We start from the raw sequence: 17,848 nt of genomic DNA on the forward strand, positions 1-17,848 counted from the left end.
TGAACTGAAACTGCTCAAGCTTAAAAACTGCTTCATATGTACCCCTGGGCTGCACAAAGCAGGCTAGCAAGAAAGAAGAGTGTATCTTAGGTCAAGAGTTAAGGACTATCTTGGAGCAAATTTCAGCTTTTTCTCCACACAAGTATTCCAGTGCCTCGTTCAAAATTGTATCTGACAGGGGGCATAAGATGGCCGACATATCAAGTATACGTAGCCATGAAGTGAGCACTTTATGTGAACTGAAGACACTGTTTATTCTACAGCCCCACCACAAGGTAAGGTTGACACAAACATGCAATTATTATTTTTAGTGGTTCAACTACTGAAATTGTAATATGGCTATTAAGCAGAAAAGGAAGAGCACAGCTCATTGGTAGAACACAAGCTTTGCATGCAAATGAGCCAAGGTCTTGACATCTGTAATAGACTTCTATCTGGCATCTCTGGGTAGGACTGGGACAGATGAAATCAGGGACAGCTGCCATTCTTTAGGGTAGACCATGTTGCAGATATTAATATCACACAGTTTGAAGTGATTGGATGCATAAAAACAGACTCCTTTTGGAATAAATTATTGGTTAATTATAATATTCAAAGTTTTACTGGCAGACCTTTCTTCTAATAGAATTTAAACATCAAATGTACATCAAAAAATATCCATACAATGTCTTGTGCTGTCCAGCACAGGCTCAGCATCTTAGAAAATATGAAATAATCCAAACAGACCTACAAGAAAGGTCTCTCTCTCTCTCTCTCTCTCTCTCTCTCTCTCTCTCTCTCTCTCTGCATCCATTTCCCTGGCGCTGTTTTCCTTGAGTGTGTCATTTACATCTGTTCCTCGTGGCATTCAGAGACAGAGTAACAGTCACCATCCTTTCAAGATGGCGAATTTGCAGCTCAATACCTTTGCCACCTGATCTAAGGCTACAACAGTTTAGAGTAACAGACAAAAATTAACAAGTAATCATTAAGCTATAACCCCCCAAGTGAACTGAAACAGTCATCCTTTGAAAATCCTGCTTCTCTGAATTTTGCAATGCTTTTCTCCATCCAAGTAATGTGTACAAAAATGCATATATTATGGTGAAGTGCATATATATTAATGAATATAGCATTAAACATAATTTATATTAGAAAAATTGCTTTGCAAAAAGTGTATATGAAGCATATGGGTATAATAAAGCGATTTGCTGCCAAATTTTCAGGAGGACTTAAAAAACCCCCATCAAAAACAGATAGAGAAATGCCATGAACTGAATTTCATATCAGAAATATGAAAAAGTGAGAAGCCAAAATTGGCAGATTTGCCTGCCCCTCCTTTGGGCAGATGAGAAGATTCTAGAAAGAGTTTAACTTCAGTACGTTGTGTTCGGTTGTTGCAGAAACAAAACAGGCAGTATCTATTGTTATTGAGACCTGCATTCAGGAGTCAAAAGTGCAGGGCTGCTTCAGAGATTCCCTTAAAAATCCTTTTAAAATTCTTCAAAAAAAAAAAAAAGTCTTTTACAATCCCCTGCACTTGACATCTTGCTTTGAAATCTGGTAACCTAACGGTAAAGGGCCAAACATTGCTTCCCTGTCAAGTTCCGGCACCTGAATGAAAATACCTTTAAAAGCTGAGCTTGCCCATAATATTCCGCTTCTTCTAACCCAAATAGTCGTTTGATATATTGCATTCCAGTCTACAGTGGTAACATTTTCCTCCCCAGCCCTGCTCTTAAGCAACTGGGGGGAGGGGTGGCCAGGGGGTGGGGAAGACTACCAAAATGTGACCACACTTGTAAAATATATTTCACATTCGAGCATAATCCTCTCAGCTACAGAGAACAGTGTGCTGATTTTTAAAGTCTGTTTCCACTCAAGGATTCCAACCTTTCATTTTGCAAAGCCTTCTGGGAATAGCTTTTCCCAGCCCGCATTCCAGTAGCCTTTTTATTTCCTGTAGCTGTGTCAAAAGCAGTAATAGCGAGTCTCAAGAATGGAACAGGTTACTCTTTTTGTGTGTGTGTGCGTGTGTAATATCTGTACCATATGGGTCTGTGTAGGGTTCATTTTTTGAGAGGCGGGGAATCGTGGCAGAGGCTCAGAATGATGCCATTTGCTAATTGCTCTTCCAATTAGTGCGAAGTTTGCACAGGCGAGCCGATTTTACACATTCTTTTCGAGAGCACCCCTTTGATTGCGTCGCAAAAATTTCTAGAATTGCAAATATTTATAGAACTCTCAGCAGCAACGTCCTTTGGAACGGTGTCAACTCTGGGCACATTGTGCTACTCACTGTATGCTTTCAATCAGCTCCAGAGAAAATGCCTAATTTTCCTTTCACCAAGAGCTGCTAGCCAGGCACAGAGTTTGATTATCCAGAGCTTGCTAAGGAATGAACTGGGTGGAGAAAAGCATTATTTGCACAAGGAGTAGCAAATTGCCCTTGTCAAAACAGAGGTATGCAAACTGCAGTTGGCCACAGAGGGACTCATCCTTTAAAATATTTTGTGTTCAGGAAATAATTGGCTGGATGTTCAATTTTTTTTTGCAATAAAAGGGGAAAATATGATCCAACCTGAACTTTGAGCTTTGAGTTTTTGCCATTCCCAGATCCAGGCTACGTTTTGGTTGAAGAACCCATATGTAGAGTCTCCTTAACCTACTGAAAAGATGATGAATATTGGGACAGACAAGCTGTCGTCCCCCACATCTTGCTAGACTATACTTCTTTTGCTGAATCTATATTTTCTGCTCTGATTTGAAGGATTTTACTTTTTAATAAATGTAACTGTTTATTCTTACAACTGCATATTTTGTTGCAACCAGGGGTGGGGTAGGAGTGGGGGTGGAATCCAATTTGGTTTGCATTTTAAGGCAGATCTACATAACTCAAACTTTCTGGAGCAACGAGTGAGCCGAAACACAGCCATCCTTCAAAATTCACATTTCTCTGACGTTTGCAATGCCGTTTCCCCTCCAGGCAACGCTTCCAAAAGTGTGCGTTAAAATGTATGTTTGTGAAAGCAACATACAAAATGCAGTACATTAGGAAGTACTGCTTACAAACACATGTATATCAGTCAAAATATACATTTAAAATCTATCTATTAAGAGGAATTTGTGCTGAAAAACTGATGAGGTTTTTTATTTAAAAAAATCACAAATTTCTTTCACAATGTGGGGAACTTGAGTCTAGGGTTGGAAAAACGAGAAACGGAGAGAAACCAAACTTGACATCCATTCCCTGAGAACAGGTAAGGTGAAGGACAGCTCAGAAATTTTATAAACAAACAAACTCCCATCAGCCCTGGCCAGCTGGTCAGGGATGGTGGAAGCTGTAGCAGCATCTGGAATACCACAGGTTCTTCACTCCTGAGCGATATAATCAGCTTGCTTGGTGTTATGCTACAAAGAACGTCAGAAGTATAGGATGCTGAGGGCACTGCAACAAACCCAGCATGTGCAGCCCAGAGGCTATAATGTAATAGGCTGGGAAGTGCCTGGTCTGTGTCTGACAGGGACAAAACTAATAACTGAGCCAGCGTTTGATTTGCTGCGAAGTATATTTGTCATTTCGCTTGCAAAGCCAGGAGGAAGAAAGGCTTACCCAGGGGGAGACAGACATGCTATGGACTCTCTCTTTTTTACATTACATCTGTCTTAACTTTAAAAATCCACTCAGACTGCCTCAAGAACTACTCCTTTCCTAACAAGTGAAGGAGATAAGACAGAAAACCGACCAAAGTAAACATGTAAATAAATGTCATATTGGAAAGGGGCGGGGGGGGGGAGATTCTTTCCTAGCTTCTTCCGCAGACATCTGCAAAACACATTGTACAGCCGAATGGCAATGAAGAGGATCTATAACTTGAAATAAGCACTGACTCACTAAGATGGTCCTCATTATACTGATACAGAGGCACAACTCGCTCTTCCATGCAGTCACAGCCTGACAGACATTGATTTTTCAATTGCCAGCAAACTTCAGCTTGATTTATGCACACAAAGAGTGGTTCGCTTCCACTGGGAAATGACAGCGTCGAGAGGAAGGTATGAGAGAGGACTGCAATTGCAATGCAATAACCAAATCAGAAATGTGCTTATTTCTTGCATTGATTCACAAGGCATTGCTTTCAGAGTTATTTTTATTTAATGGGCCACAGTGCATACAGCAGTCAAAGAACACAGGTTCAGATATGTGTGTTCATCCCTTGACCAGTCAGTTGACTCTCCTATACATGGAGAGGGCTATAAAATCCACGAGCTCTGACACCTGGCTTGGTTCCTTGGTTTTGACTCTGCGGCTTCACCCCTTACTCCTACTTCAGCTGTGACACTGCTCAGCTTTGCAGACCCAGAGCTGGCACAACACATTTAGGCACCTGAGGTAAACAACCAAACAGTGCCTCCCCCACTGCCAGAGAAAATGGAGAGAGTGAAGAACAAGGGAGAAAAAAAGATCTACATCAGGATCTGCTGCGCCTCTGAATCTTGCCGCCTGAGGCAGTTGCCTCATCTTGCCTCATGGGTAGGCCGGCCTGGCCCAGACAATGCATACAATGCATGCACCATCCCATTTGTATGGGCCTGTATGGATGTAGTAGTGAATGTTTGTGGATTGGGACAGGTTTTTCTGCTGTGAGCCTGATCTCTCCTGCATGGGATCGCTTTATGCATATTACTCATATTTGTGAAGCTCAGGTTATGTCTTTCATGTGTGATCAAGTTAATTTCATGTGCAATCAAGTCAATTTCCTGTGTGATCACAATTTAAACATGCGTGTCACCTCAAATAATGTTTTCCAGCAAAATCAGTTCACCCATTCAACTAAGGGCTAGGAAACCAAGTCTACATGTAAACTGGTCCATAGCTTTAGTATAAGATTGTCCACTTGCTCAGTGGATGATGATGATGTTGCCCATCTGACATACCCTCCAACATTTCTCTGATAAAAATAGGGATGCCCCATTCCATAATGATAATTTTACTATTTATACCCCACACATCTTACTCGGTGGCCCCAACCACTTTGTACGGCTTCCAACATATATAAAAACATAAAAAAAATTAAACATAAAAAACTTCCCTATACAGGATTGCCTTCAGACAGCTTGGGGGTCGGATGATTCCATACCCTCCAACATTTCTCCAATGAAAATAGGAATAGCCTAAGGAAAAGTGGGACATTCCAGGATCAAATCAGAAACTGGGATGGCTTCTCTAAATCAGGAATGTCCCTGGAAAATAGGGACCCTTGGGACTGGGTTGCCCCAGCCCCAGCAAATTAAAACATCAAACATAGTAAAACATCAAACATTAAAAACTGTCTTCTATGTTCAGGGAAGCCCTAAATTAAGGAAGGGATATCTTGTGCAAGTACAGGCCTATGTTTCAAGCCACATGGGACAGTTTCTAAGGAACTCTTATACTTCTGATTGCTACAAGGATTAAAAATTAACCACAACGCATGCGGATAATGGCTTATGTGTGTGGTACGGAAGCTGTACTACCCAGGACAGGATGGGGTTGTGCAGAGTTGTTAAGGCAGCAGAGAGCATTGTTGGCTGCCCACTTTCCACCTTAGAGCAGATTTATGCCACAAGGTGCCATAGGTAGACACTGGACATAGTAAAAGATCCATCGCATCCTGGTCACTGTCTCTTCGAGCTCCTGCCGTCAGGACGGAGATACAGGATGATGAAGACAAGAATGAGCCGTCTCAAGAACAGCTTCTTCTCCAGAGCGATCTCGGCCCTGAATGGGAAACCTGGACTTTGAAAGTCATCTAATCTTCCTTGCTGTATTATATTGTATTGTTTTAATTAGTGTTTTTATAGTTGTTCTGATTTTGTGTGGAGTGCCCTACCTGGGTGGATGGAGCAGCCAAGTAAATTTCGTTGTCCCTGAGAGGGGGCAATGACAATAAAGATATTATTATTATTATTATTATTATTATTATTATTATTATTATTAAATGCACTTTTGCCATTTATTTCTTGCTATTTAAGAAATCTGTACATCGTTTGCACTGTGCTGACCTCACTGCTGCCTCACTCCTCCCTTTCTACCTGCTGGTAAGCAGCAGAGACATGACCAACCAGAGGTCACCAAGCTGTCTACCATGGGAGTATATCTAGCACAAGATGTACTGAACATCATACCCTTTTTCCCTTCCACCTACCCATGAAGAACATAAAGGCCTTACTGTTTCAAACTTGCATTGTTCCCACTCACCTCTTTCTACAATTTATGGTTTTTTCATCCTTTTCCATGTGGAACTAATTGATGAAAAATCCAAAACCACATGAAAGGTGGCTTGGGGTCAGATGGAGAAGTTAAATTAATCGGTCATTAACAGGAAGAGATTCTTTTATGGGGGAGAGTACAGCTTGTAGAATTCCTTCTTCTGAAAGGCTGAGGACACTGAAAAGTTATGTCACTCACTCATAGCATCAAGAACACAGCTGACTTTGCTGTAAGTGTCAAACTGGGTCTCTGAAGGCTCTGTTGTGCAATGTGGCCTTATTTCGGTTGCTTTAAGAAGCAGAAAGGGACCTTTGTTAATCAGAATACATGCTTAGGAGCTGGGTCACAAATGCTGAGAAAACTTTTACAAAATCTAGTTTGGAACTGAGTAGGTGCTTCCCTGCACTTTCCCCTCCTTCTGAGTAGCCCCTCATGCAGTTATCCAGGCTTTGAAACGCCTGCCTGGTTCACCATCCTGTAGCCTTGAGGAAGATGAGGTAGGTCTACAAGCCAACCAGGAACCCAAGCAGCTTGAATGGAAACATTCAGAGTCATTGTCAGGAGACCCCTGCTTTGAGGTCTGGGCAATATTGAACACATGGTCATTTTTCTTCATGCAAAGCACATTACCGTCTGTCATTTTAGCAGCATCAGTATTGCCCAGCTGATGTGAGAAAATAAGGTAAAGTTAAGGACCTTTATGCATCTCTAGTTGTAGGCAATTATGCACAAATAACAACCGGTAGCCTTGACTGACGATGCTCATCCCCTTTGAAAAGATGCCTCCAGACAGTTTAATGAGACCAAAATTAGCACTGCAATGTGCATGCAAATGAAGATGCACATCAATTTGCATCCCCATTAGCTGCACAAATGTAACCCAGCTTCTGTGAGTTGATCTCTCTTGCTGGAATTGGGTGATTAACTAGAATTAGCCTGTCATCTTTACCATCTTTGCTGCAGTTTGATCAACAATTTTGTGTGCGGTGGATAGGCTTACTTGGCTATCGTTTCTTCTGTTCTTCCTTCAGAGTGCCAAATCATTATTTCTCGCATAATGCATGGTTATGCTCTGGCTGTAACTCTGAAAGATATTCACTTTGGCATACAGGATACAGGTCCCATTAAAAATTGCCAGTGCTTTCCATAACATTATCCTGCAATCAGTTCCATGGAATTCTGATTGTCCAAGAGGCTTGTGTAGGCATCATGGGACACAGAACTAATTGAGTTTCAGATGAAGGGCAGCTTAGGATTTGTCAGCTGTGTAATATGATACAACTGGGTAGCATTCCATGGGGAATTCATAATTCAAAACAGCTGATCAATACTGACAGTGCTAATCAGATGTTTAGTGTCAGCTTGCTCAATATGGCTGAGATGTGTATATCCAAATACACTTCATTAAGAAATATCCACTCTCATTTTCAGTATCAAATCCAAATGTTGAATGTTAGCAAATTTGTATGGAAACAAATATTGACATAAGTGAATATAGGATTGCAGAGGTTTTACCGTATCCCTAAGTCCCCGCTATATATTACTGAAGTGTAATGTTAAGCTAAACGTGTACTTTGGTACTGCAAAACAAATCTCACTTTTGGCTTTCGGGTAGACTGACATTTGCTGATGGACAAAGATTAATTTGTTCTCAGCAATTCTGAGTCCTCATATACCAGTAAAAACAACAACAACAAAACCCCCTATTTTATGTATTTACAGTATATGCATAGAGTTATTTGCCGAATGTTATCCTGCTGACATACTCTATCAGAAGTGCACTTAATATACTCCAGTGGAATTTTCCAATGTTAAATCTTTCAGCAATACTCAGGCATTCCCATTTCATTACTTATCTCATCGTGCACCAGAGAAGAAAACCACTAATGGGTGTATTAGTGAGGATTAACAAGTAAGATCCACCCTCTATTGTGTGGGCAGGTAATCCCTCCCCTTACCTGGCCTGGTTTCCCTGGCAACGCTTCCCCCAGGTGGGATTGGACAACTCACTGGGGTTAGGCGGGGACCTCCAGGTATCCCACCTGAGGGAAGGCAAAGCCTATGCTGATGGGGCCACTCCAGATCCAGGGCTGCATGCGTCCACGCAAAAGGCGCCCCCCGTTTTAAGTGGGGAGCGGTCACTGCTATTAAACACAATGGCAAAAATCACTTAGATTTTAATGGAACCAAATTGCATTTAAAACATGTTTGAGATCAGAGATCAGGATTCAAAAGCAGAGTGTATGTATGAAAGAACTTTAGGGCACGCACAGAGGATTCCTTGTGTTGCACCCAGTTGCTAATTCATTTTGCCAAGCATCACCACCAAATACACTCCATAAAGAATGGTATTAAACAATTTAAGCTTGTCATTCTAACCTCATTTTGGCCCATCTGCACTGTACATTTAAAGCAGTATCATATCACTTTCAACAGTCATGGATTCTGCCAGAGAATCCTGAAAACAACAGCTTGTTCTGGGTGCTGAGAGGTGATAGGAGAACCCTAGCCGTTCACATTTCACCGAATGATTTAACTATCAATCCCTCTTCCCTGTACAGTTGTACCTTGGAATTCAAATGGCTTAGTTGCCAAACGTTTTGGCTCCTGGACAATTGGAAACCGGAAGTTATTGTTCCAGTTTTCGAACTTTTTTGGAAGCCGGATGTCCGGTGGGGCTTCAGCAGCTTCCAATTGGCTGCAGGAACTTCCTGCAGCCATTTGGAAGCCACACTTTGGAAGTCAAATGTTTTGGAAGTTGAACGTACTTACTGAACGGATTCTGTTTGACTTCCAAGGTACATCTGTACACTCTGGGAATTGAAGCTCTGTGAAGGAAGGAAACAGGGGTCTCCTAATCATTCTCAGCACCCTTAGACTACAGTTCACAGGATGCGTGGGAGGGAGGCCATGACTGTTTAAAGTGATATGATAAAGTACGTTTCCAATTACAATTCAAAGTTTTGGTGCTGACCTTTAAAGCCCTAAACGGCCTCGGTCCTGTATACCTGAAGGAGCGTCTCCACCCCCATCATTCAGCCTGGACACTGAGATCCAGCACTGAGGGCCTTCTGGCAGTTCCCTCATTGTGAGAAGTGAGGTTACAGGGAACCAGACAGAGGGCCTTCTTGGTAGTGGCGCCCGCCCTGTGGAATGCCCTCCCTTCAGACGAGAAGGAAATAAGTAGCTATCTTATCTTTAAAAGACATCTGAAGGCAGCCCTGTTTAGGGAAGTTTTTAATATTTAATGCTGTATTGTTTTAACACTCGATTGGAAGCTGCCCAGAGTGGCTGGGTAAACTCAGCCAGATGGGCGGGGTATTAATAAATTGTTGTTATTATTATTGTTGTTGTTGTTGTTGTTGTTGTTGTTATACTTTAAATGTATAGTGCAGATGAGACCTTAGCTGGAAACAAATTATATAGGTCTTGCTTCTAAATATAAAAATGAGGGAATAGCATTTGATCTTTTACTCTACTGAACAGGACACAGAATGATCCAGGCCAGCAGACTGCATTAGAAGCAACATCTCTTACCACACCATGGAAATAAAAATATGAATCTAGATTTTGGCAGATCCATGATCTTTCAACTATAAGAAAGAAAGAGTTGAAAGTATGCATGCTGTCTAATAATAACTAGCATTTTTTTAAAAGCCAGCTCTTTATTGTCCTTCAGTTTTGGAAGCCTTCAGGGCATGAGTTTGGTTTAGCTTTTAACACAACAACAACAACAACAACAACAACAACAACAACAACAACAAAAGTCAAATAGTTATTTTATTAAAACACAATGCATAATAGGCTCACGAACCTCTGTTTATTGTCCTGGAATTTTAAAATGTATAATTCTAAAGAGTTTGCCTAAACTTGACTAAGAATCTTACAAATGCAAATAAACAAAAGTTCCCGCATGCTGGAGAAGCAGAAGAGATGAAAGAGTTCAATAAACGGGTTTTGTGGAATCGCCTTCAGAAAAACAGTTGGAATTGACTGTGTAAATATAATAATAATAATAATAATAATAATAATAATAATAATAATAATAATAATAATTTATTATTTGTACCCCGCCCATCTGGGCGGCTTCCAACAAAGATGAAAAATACACTAAAATGTCACATATTAACATATGTCACATATAAACTAATGTGACTATGACACTAAAATGTCACATATAAACATGAGAGGGTGAAATAAGAGAGGATTCCAAAAAGTGCCCACAACTGTGATGAGGTCAGAAATTTCAGAAGCAAGCTGACACGTATATAATAGTCTCTGGCTCCCTAATTTAGGCTTTCCAAATAGGAGAAAGTAAACATGCAAGGAGGGGGAAGTGGGGACCACATGAGCATGCTAGCTCCACCCCATTCCATCGCCATTTCCATTGGACTGCAACTTGGGGAAGGTGTCTGTCTGCTGCAGAGAGTATCCTTTGTATTCATGAAGGGTCCCTGTGAGTTTTGGAAGCTAGGGAATGGTGGAGTTTGTGTCCTTGACCCCAATGTCCCCCACGTGTTTGCTTTCACCCACTCTGAATTTCAGGACACACAATCATTCCGTGCGTTTCACACCAACAAACCTGGAGTTCATGCCAACAGTTGTCACTGGGTTGTTGAAAGCAGGGTAGCATTGCATCCCAGTGGTGAAAGTGACCACTCTCCCCATCAACTGGAGGGCGCCCTTTGCGTGGCCGTGCACAGCACCCCCAAGACTCCAAGACTCCCTGCAGAACACTCCTGGTCCACCTCCCTATGTCATGGCCCTTGAGGTTCCTGCCAAACCTCAGTTCAGAATGAACCAATTGTGACCGGCGGAGGCGGAGCCAGGAAAGCGGACCAAGAGGGATAGTCTTCACTCTGGTCCACTCTTTGCGTATGTAAGGGGGCTCCTGCTGCATCAGCACTACACTAAGCTCCCCATGCTTCATGCCTCCCTCACTCAGCAAGTCACAGTGACTCCCAATGCCAGGAAGCCAGATGCACAACACATCTTTGCCTTCCCCACTGTACAAACCACTGCTGGTTGATACAGATCAATAGGTATGGGCGGGGGATAACTTTGACACAGATGTAATTTTAAAAAGCAAACCAACATGCAGTATGCAAACCAAAACGTCTTTTAGAATTTGCAAGTTTCCAAATTTCTCTTCTTAAATATGATAGCTATGCTATTCATATACCCCAAACAACTGAAGGAAAGTGATGCTGATACATACCAGATGGAAAGTTCCATGGTGAAGTGCTTTAATCAAGCAACGCACGCCATAATATAGGAGAACAGAAAGTGAAGAACACAATACCCATTGTGTCTCTTCTTGGATTTGAAATAAGAGCAATTAGGTGTATTCCAATTGGCAGACTTTTAGTACAGCTCTCCTATGCGGATGCAGATATTTAAAACTCTGCACTATTCAAGTCGAGTTTTAAAACTTGGCACCTGGAAACAGATGGTGTTCATCTAGAGAATTCATGTGCTGCAGTTCTGGTCCATTCGAAAACACATACACAAAACACCGTTTCTGTAAAGTGCCCAATGAAATTGGTAGATGTTGCCATTTTGGAATGAAACAGACACACAATGTACAACTTAAATAGGCACACAAATCCAAGATAGGAGCATGCATCACTCCTACTGCTGATGACTATGTTGACAATTTGAAATCAGCCATGAGAGGAAAGACAGTCTTCGTTCACTGGAGTTCCAGCAAAGGTGACTAACATTTAAACTGTAAACCATACTGTCAGGGACTCAGCGGGAGCGCAGGGAGGAGAGGAGATGGAGAGCGAGGGGGAGCAATCCGAGGGCAGCGTAGGAGAGGATGACAGCAGCCCGATAGATTCCGTGAGCCTCTCCAGCGAATCGGAAGATTCACAGAAGGGGGCGCCGATGGGCAGGGCACGGGGGGACCCAAGGGGGACACCCCAGAAACAAGGGGCCAGCGGGGACTCCCAGAGCAGCAGTTGGAAATCAGGACCAGCTTCCCCACCAGAGCGTAGTGGGGGGGAGGAGTCCCAAGTATCAGAGCCCACATATTCACCACCAGCGAGAGAAGATGAGTCAGGGGTGGCCACGCCTCCATCGGAGAGCGAGGGAACGGTCAAGAGGAAAGTTGCAGGCTGGGCGCGCGCGCCAAGTTCAAATGTACAGGCGAGCGGCACAGAAGGTAGCCCGGATAGGGAACCAGGTCCTAAAGCCTGCCGGAAAGAGGGGGAAGAATCATCAGGGTCAGCGTCAGAGGAGTCCAGAAAGGATGAAACCCTAGCGGGCAGGAGGGCCCAGAGGAGAAAGGAACTTAGGAAGAGGTGGAGCAAAGCGAGAGTCTTAAACTGGTGTGGAAGGGGCGGAGACTCAGACGGGACTTCGCCGGTCTAGGGTTGAGACGTAGAGCTGCGCGCTGCGGCTTTGAAATGGAAACTGAACCTCAATAAAGACTTTTGTACATAACTACAGCCTAGCGTTGGTCCTCTGTGAGCTGGGACCTAGAGGCAGCTCTGACACATACGTTCAAAATTTGGAGTCATTTTCAGAAATTCAATTAGTATCTAGTATGCCTCAAAATAATCTGTCAAAATAAAATCTGAATGTGATCAAACAAGTACATTAAAATTTAAATAAAATCTAGAATCCCTTTCTCCAGTGGAAGGAATTTCCTTTTAATAGAAGAAGACATCCTTCAATGAAGAAAATAGAGGAAGCTGTTTTCATTGAAGGAAGGGAACACTTGGATCTGATCCATATAGCTCTTTTAAAACACACTGAAGCCTGCATTTCTATAGCAGTCATCCAATGCAATGTAAATGGGTAAGGTGCCACATGAGAGGTGGCGCATGGGGTGGGGATATTAAACAAGCTACCTTCACCAGCTCTCCAAGTCCATTTATGTCACCTTCTATGATCTGGAAGTCAACTTTCTGCAGTGGTGATCCCCTTTGTAATCCTATCTACGATATAAGAGGCTTCAGCAGTCAGATTGCCTTCCAGCTCATGAAAGGTGACAAAAAAGGGCACAGCTACTGTGCTCATTCCCACTGTCCTTCACGTAATAATTGACCTGCTTACATAACACCTGAAGGTAATCACTATAAAAATATGAACAAGGGCTAAGATATCTGACTTATGAGAATAACTGCATTGTGTTTATTATTGTGTCAATTATTGCTATTTAAACCTGTCAGGGAACTGCCATCAGCTCAGAGGAGAGAGGTGGAGGGGCAGCTGGGTTACAGAGAGCCTCCAAAGATTGTGGGAAGCAGCACTTCCTCAGTGGAGGAGGGAAGCCCCGCCTCTAGTGGAGAAGAGCTGCAGGGCTCGGAGGATGCAAGAAAGAGCCAAGACACAAAGCAAAGCGGGAGGGAGGTCCCCCTTTACCCAAGCCCTCCTTGCGCAGTAGGTTTTCGTGCAGCGAGGGGAGGTGTTGGTTGGGGGTCAAGAGACTACTCTGCTGTGGAAAGTTTAAGGACCGCCCACTCTCGGATTCTGCTAGTGACTGAGCAAGACATGGAATTGAGGCGCTCTGCACTGTTTTACACCAACAATAAAGCCTTTGAAAAGGCTTTGAAAAGTCATCTTGCCTGTTTGCTCTCGGGCAACCAAGCCGATTATTAACCAAAACCCAACTTATACAGCAGGATTTCAACTGTAAATCATGATGCTCTTTCATAGAACGACAGCTGTACCTCGTGTTAAGAACTTAATTCATTCTGGAGGTCCGTTCATAACCTGAAACGGTTCTTAACCTGAGGCACCACTTTAGTTAATGGGGCTTCCCGCCGCCACTGCTCGATTTCTGTTCTCATCCTGAAGCAAAGTTCTTAACCCGAGGTACTATTTCTGGGTTAGAGGAGTCTCTAACCTGAAGCGTCTGTAACCTGAAGCATCTGTAACCCAAGGTACCACTGTATTCTGCCTAGCGAGTTGGGTGTTCTCCAAGTGTCTTTATCTAACACACAATGAAACTGGTGAGACAGAACTACGTAGAATTTATCTGAATAAGGAGCTGGCCATAGGAAGGCCAAGGATCTGTATTACGTTTTTTGGAGTAGGAAATTATTCTTTAAGGTTCAAAAACTGCATGGAAATAGCAAAGATTTTTAATGACTTCCATACATTTAGGAAATATTGGCGGTTATTGTGTGCTTAGTGGGTGGCTTTGGATCTGCTGCAAAACATGATGCAAAATCCAAATAAGAAAAGAAAATTTAATCCCGTGTATTCCTCCCACCACACATTCAGTAGTGGCAAGAGGACATTGAGCAAGGTTTCTGGAGTTTATTAAACAATTATTTTTGAGAGGAAAGGCTTGCACTTTCCTCAAGCTGAGAAATAACAGTGGGGAAACAGAAATATATCTATTTCATTTACATTGTTTCCTCCTCCATTCAAACCTGCCATCTGCCTGAAATGGAAAAAGCAGCATTCTTCTCAAGGATTGACACAAAGACACATATTTTTTTATTGGGTACCTGCTGCATTTGGGGCATTCCAGGAGAGAGAGAGAGAGAAAATTGCCAGCACCATCTGACTGTCATCAACAATCATGAGTGGCAAGACAAACAAAACATTATTTCTTAGAAAAGAAATAGTGTGGTACTTCCCCCTGCGAAAAAGCTTTTCAAATAATTTCACTTTCAACTCAGTAAACCCACCCACCCCACTTTGCCAACAATGCTTGCCTATCAGAACTTGTATTTCTGATTCCTTCTTGATTGATAGGTGCACCTATTTCTTGAACATTCATCCTGATCTGCTTGCAGGGAGATAAGATGAAGTTTCATGAGCATTCAGTCTGATGACATTGCATCAAAGCAAGTAATAATAATAAATCTTCATTGCGGTCCAAAGACCCATGGAACAATTTCAGAACAAAATACAGTTAAGACAGCCAACCACAAAAGAGGCGCTCATTTTGTTTTTGATGATCTTTGTTTCTTTTAACTTCTGAAAGAAACTTTGCCACGGCCAGTATAATACCATTGGACCTGTCATCCAAAAGATATTTAATATGGGAGGCTTCAGATTTTCCCGGCAGATTTGCCAGTAGGGGTTTGATCAGTTGGTCTCTTGCTTACTCGTAATGCCCACAATGCAGTAAGAGATGCTTCAAGCAATCAACGTCCCGAGAACATAAACAAAGGTTTTCTGATAAGGGATGCCTCTCCGTCTCAAAGCAAGTGTTGTTCCACACTTTCTGCTGCATTTCCCCGACACTTTCCATCTTGCAAAAATGTCTTTGGGGTGGGGAGTGGGTTTGTTGTGTGTGAACTTCAAATCATCTTTAATTGCACAACTTGGATTTGTGATTGAAGGCCGCCCCCAAATACTGACAGTCTTGAAGTGCCCAAAGACGCAAAAGAGGACAAGGCACACCTCCAATAATTACCCCCCCCCTTCAGAATTGCCTAAGCCATTCTTCCATGCCAAAATGCATGCTTTTAAACATTATTGGGTGGATGCTGGGGTTTTATTAGTCGTAGTATTTTAAAGGGAAATGTTATTGTGAGATTACAAGCACAGCACAAGCCAGTTCAAGACAGACTATCAGAAAGTAAATACAGTACAGAGAAGAGATTTCAGCATGGTATAACAATGGGTGGGTGGCGGGATGAAACAATTATCTTTCTGTTGTGAGAATAGTTATGGCAAAAGTACAAAAGGCAGAAGCTTTTTTTATCTGAACAGTTAGATCACATGGGTTTCTACACATTATTTATATACAATAAACATGACATTTACTAAACGATCTCTTAGAATCTTGTCTTATATCAGATACTTTCAGTTATACACATCATAAGACAAAAATTAATAGTGTGTGTCTCTTATTTAACTTTCAAATGACACTGCTCACATTCAGGAAAATCTGTAATAAATTGCTTGTAATAAATTATAAATTATAGCTACCAAAACTCCTAGCCAGGCTGCCTGGGATTAAATACACAAATATATTGTTGTCTTACGTCTGTGAGGACAGCTGTAAAATTGAGCTCTGTTTTAAAATTTGTGAAATATCGGGAAGAATGGCAGATGAAGCTGATGGACTATATGGAATTGGCGGAAATGACTGGCAGAATCCAAGACCAGGGAGAAGAGTCGGTGGAAGAAGTTTGGAAAAAAATTAAAGATTATTTACAGAAATATTGTAAAATTAATGAGCTTTAGAAAAATGGTGGAATGAAGTTATATGGCTTTGGCAGAAATGTTATAAGGAACTAGGTACAGATAGATTGTTAATGTATTAAAAGGGAAAAACCAAGGTTAGAATATGTTAAGATTAATTACAGGACAGAAAACAGAGGAAGATGGAAAGGAATTGCTGAAACAGTTAATTGAAGTGGAATACAAAAAGGGAGGCGTGAGGAAGTCAATGAAACAAGTGAATGAAAGCTAAGATTGAAAATATTGGAAGTGTTTTTAACTGTTTTTGTTTTGTTTTGTTAATTCAATGTTTTACGTAGTGTTTTTGTTTTTGTTTTTGTATTGTATTATATTGATTTGTTTTTTAAAAAAATCTTTCTTTTTGTAATCTTTAAACTCTTAATAAATATTATTTTTAAAATTGGTGAAATATCATACCCTTTTAAGAAGGATTCTCTACACAGTATTTTTCACAATTGTGTTCTCATGGTCACATCATATTCATCGTAGGACAGCATTAGCCTGTGTGATCACTGAACATGAATAGAATCTGGTCTCTGGGGCAGAATTTTGCATCTTGATAACTTCAGCTTTTGTTATGTGAAAAATAGCATGATCTCATTGTGGCTGAAGGCTTGGAAATTATAAACAGTATGTGGCTTTAAAAACAGAGTGTTTGGGTGGAGCTACTAACTGACAAGAAACAGAGTTTTATCTCTTCTCATATTTTGCAATATGTAGATACATTTTGACCAAGACATTTGTTTCTCATGAATTTATATTATTTCTTGGGTGTTAGTATACAGTAACATATAATGTAAATTCCATGCATACATGATCTTTTTTAAAAAAATTCTACTTTTAAGTTTGCTTCTCAAGTCAGGAAAACATATTTTTTAAAAAGCTAGGCGTTTTTTTCAGCCAGAACTCGCAGGAACTCAGTTCCTGCACCTCTCAGGTGGGTGCCATTGCCGTTATAATAGAACAAGGGAGGTGTTCATGGTCAGTTCCTTTTCCTCTTTTTCTAGAAAAATGGCACTGTCTACAGCCAAAACAAATTCAATACCTTGCTATGCAAATACAGCTGAAGAAGCCCTTCAGGGTGAAACAAGGGAGCTATCCGGAAACCTTGTTCGGCCCAAGTTAGCAGTTTGTACCTGCACCAGCCATCTTGTGCCAGCCGTCTACATCAGCTGTGTTGTTCTCGTTACCTTGAGGACTTTTCTATTTTTACCTAAGGATTGTGTTACACAGGAACTCACAAGAAGAAGAAAAGAAGAAAAGAAGAAATGTATTATCATAGGTTATATACCATGTATATGAACTGTATATGTTGCACATACTGGGCTAGACCTTTACGTCAGGAAATAACCAATAAAATGTTCACCATCTGCAGCCAGGCAAAAAATGCAGTCAAGTATAGTTACGTTTTTGCACTTTCCACAAACATACTTCGCTACTCTTGAAGGTTGTGGCTCTTCC

Source organism: Podarcis cretensis (genome assembly GCF_951804945.1).
Source record: "Podarcis cretensis genome assembly, chromosome: 6".
Classification (NCBI taxonomy): domain Eukaryota; kingdom Metazoa; phylum Chordata; class Lepidosauria; order Squamata; family Lacertidae; genus Podarcis; species Podarcis cretensis.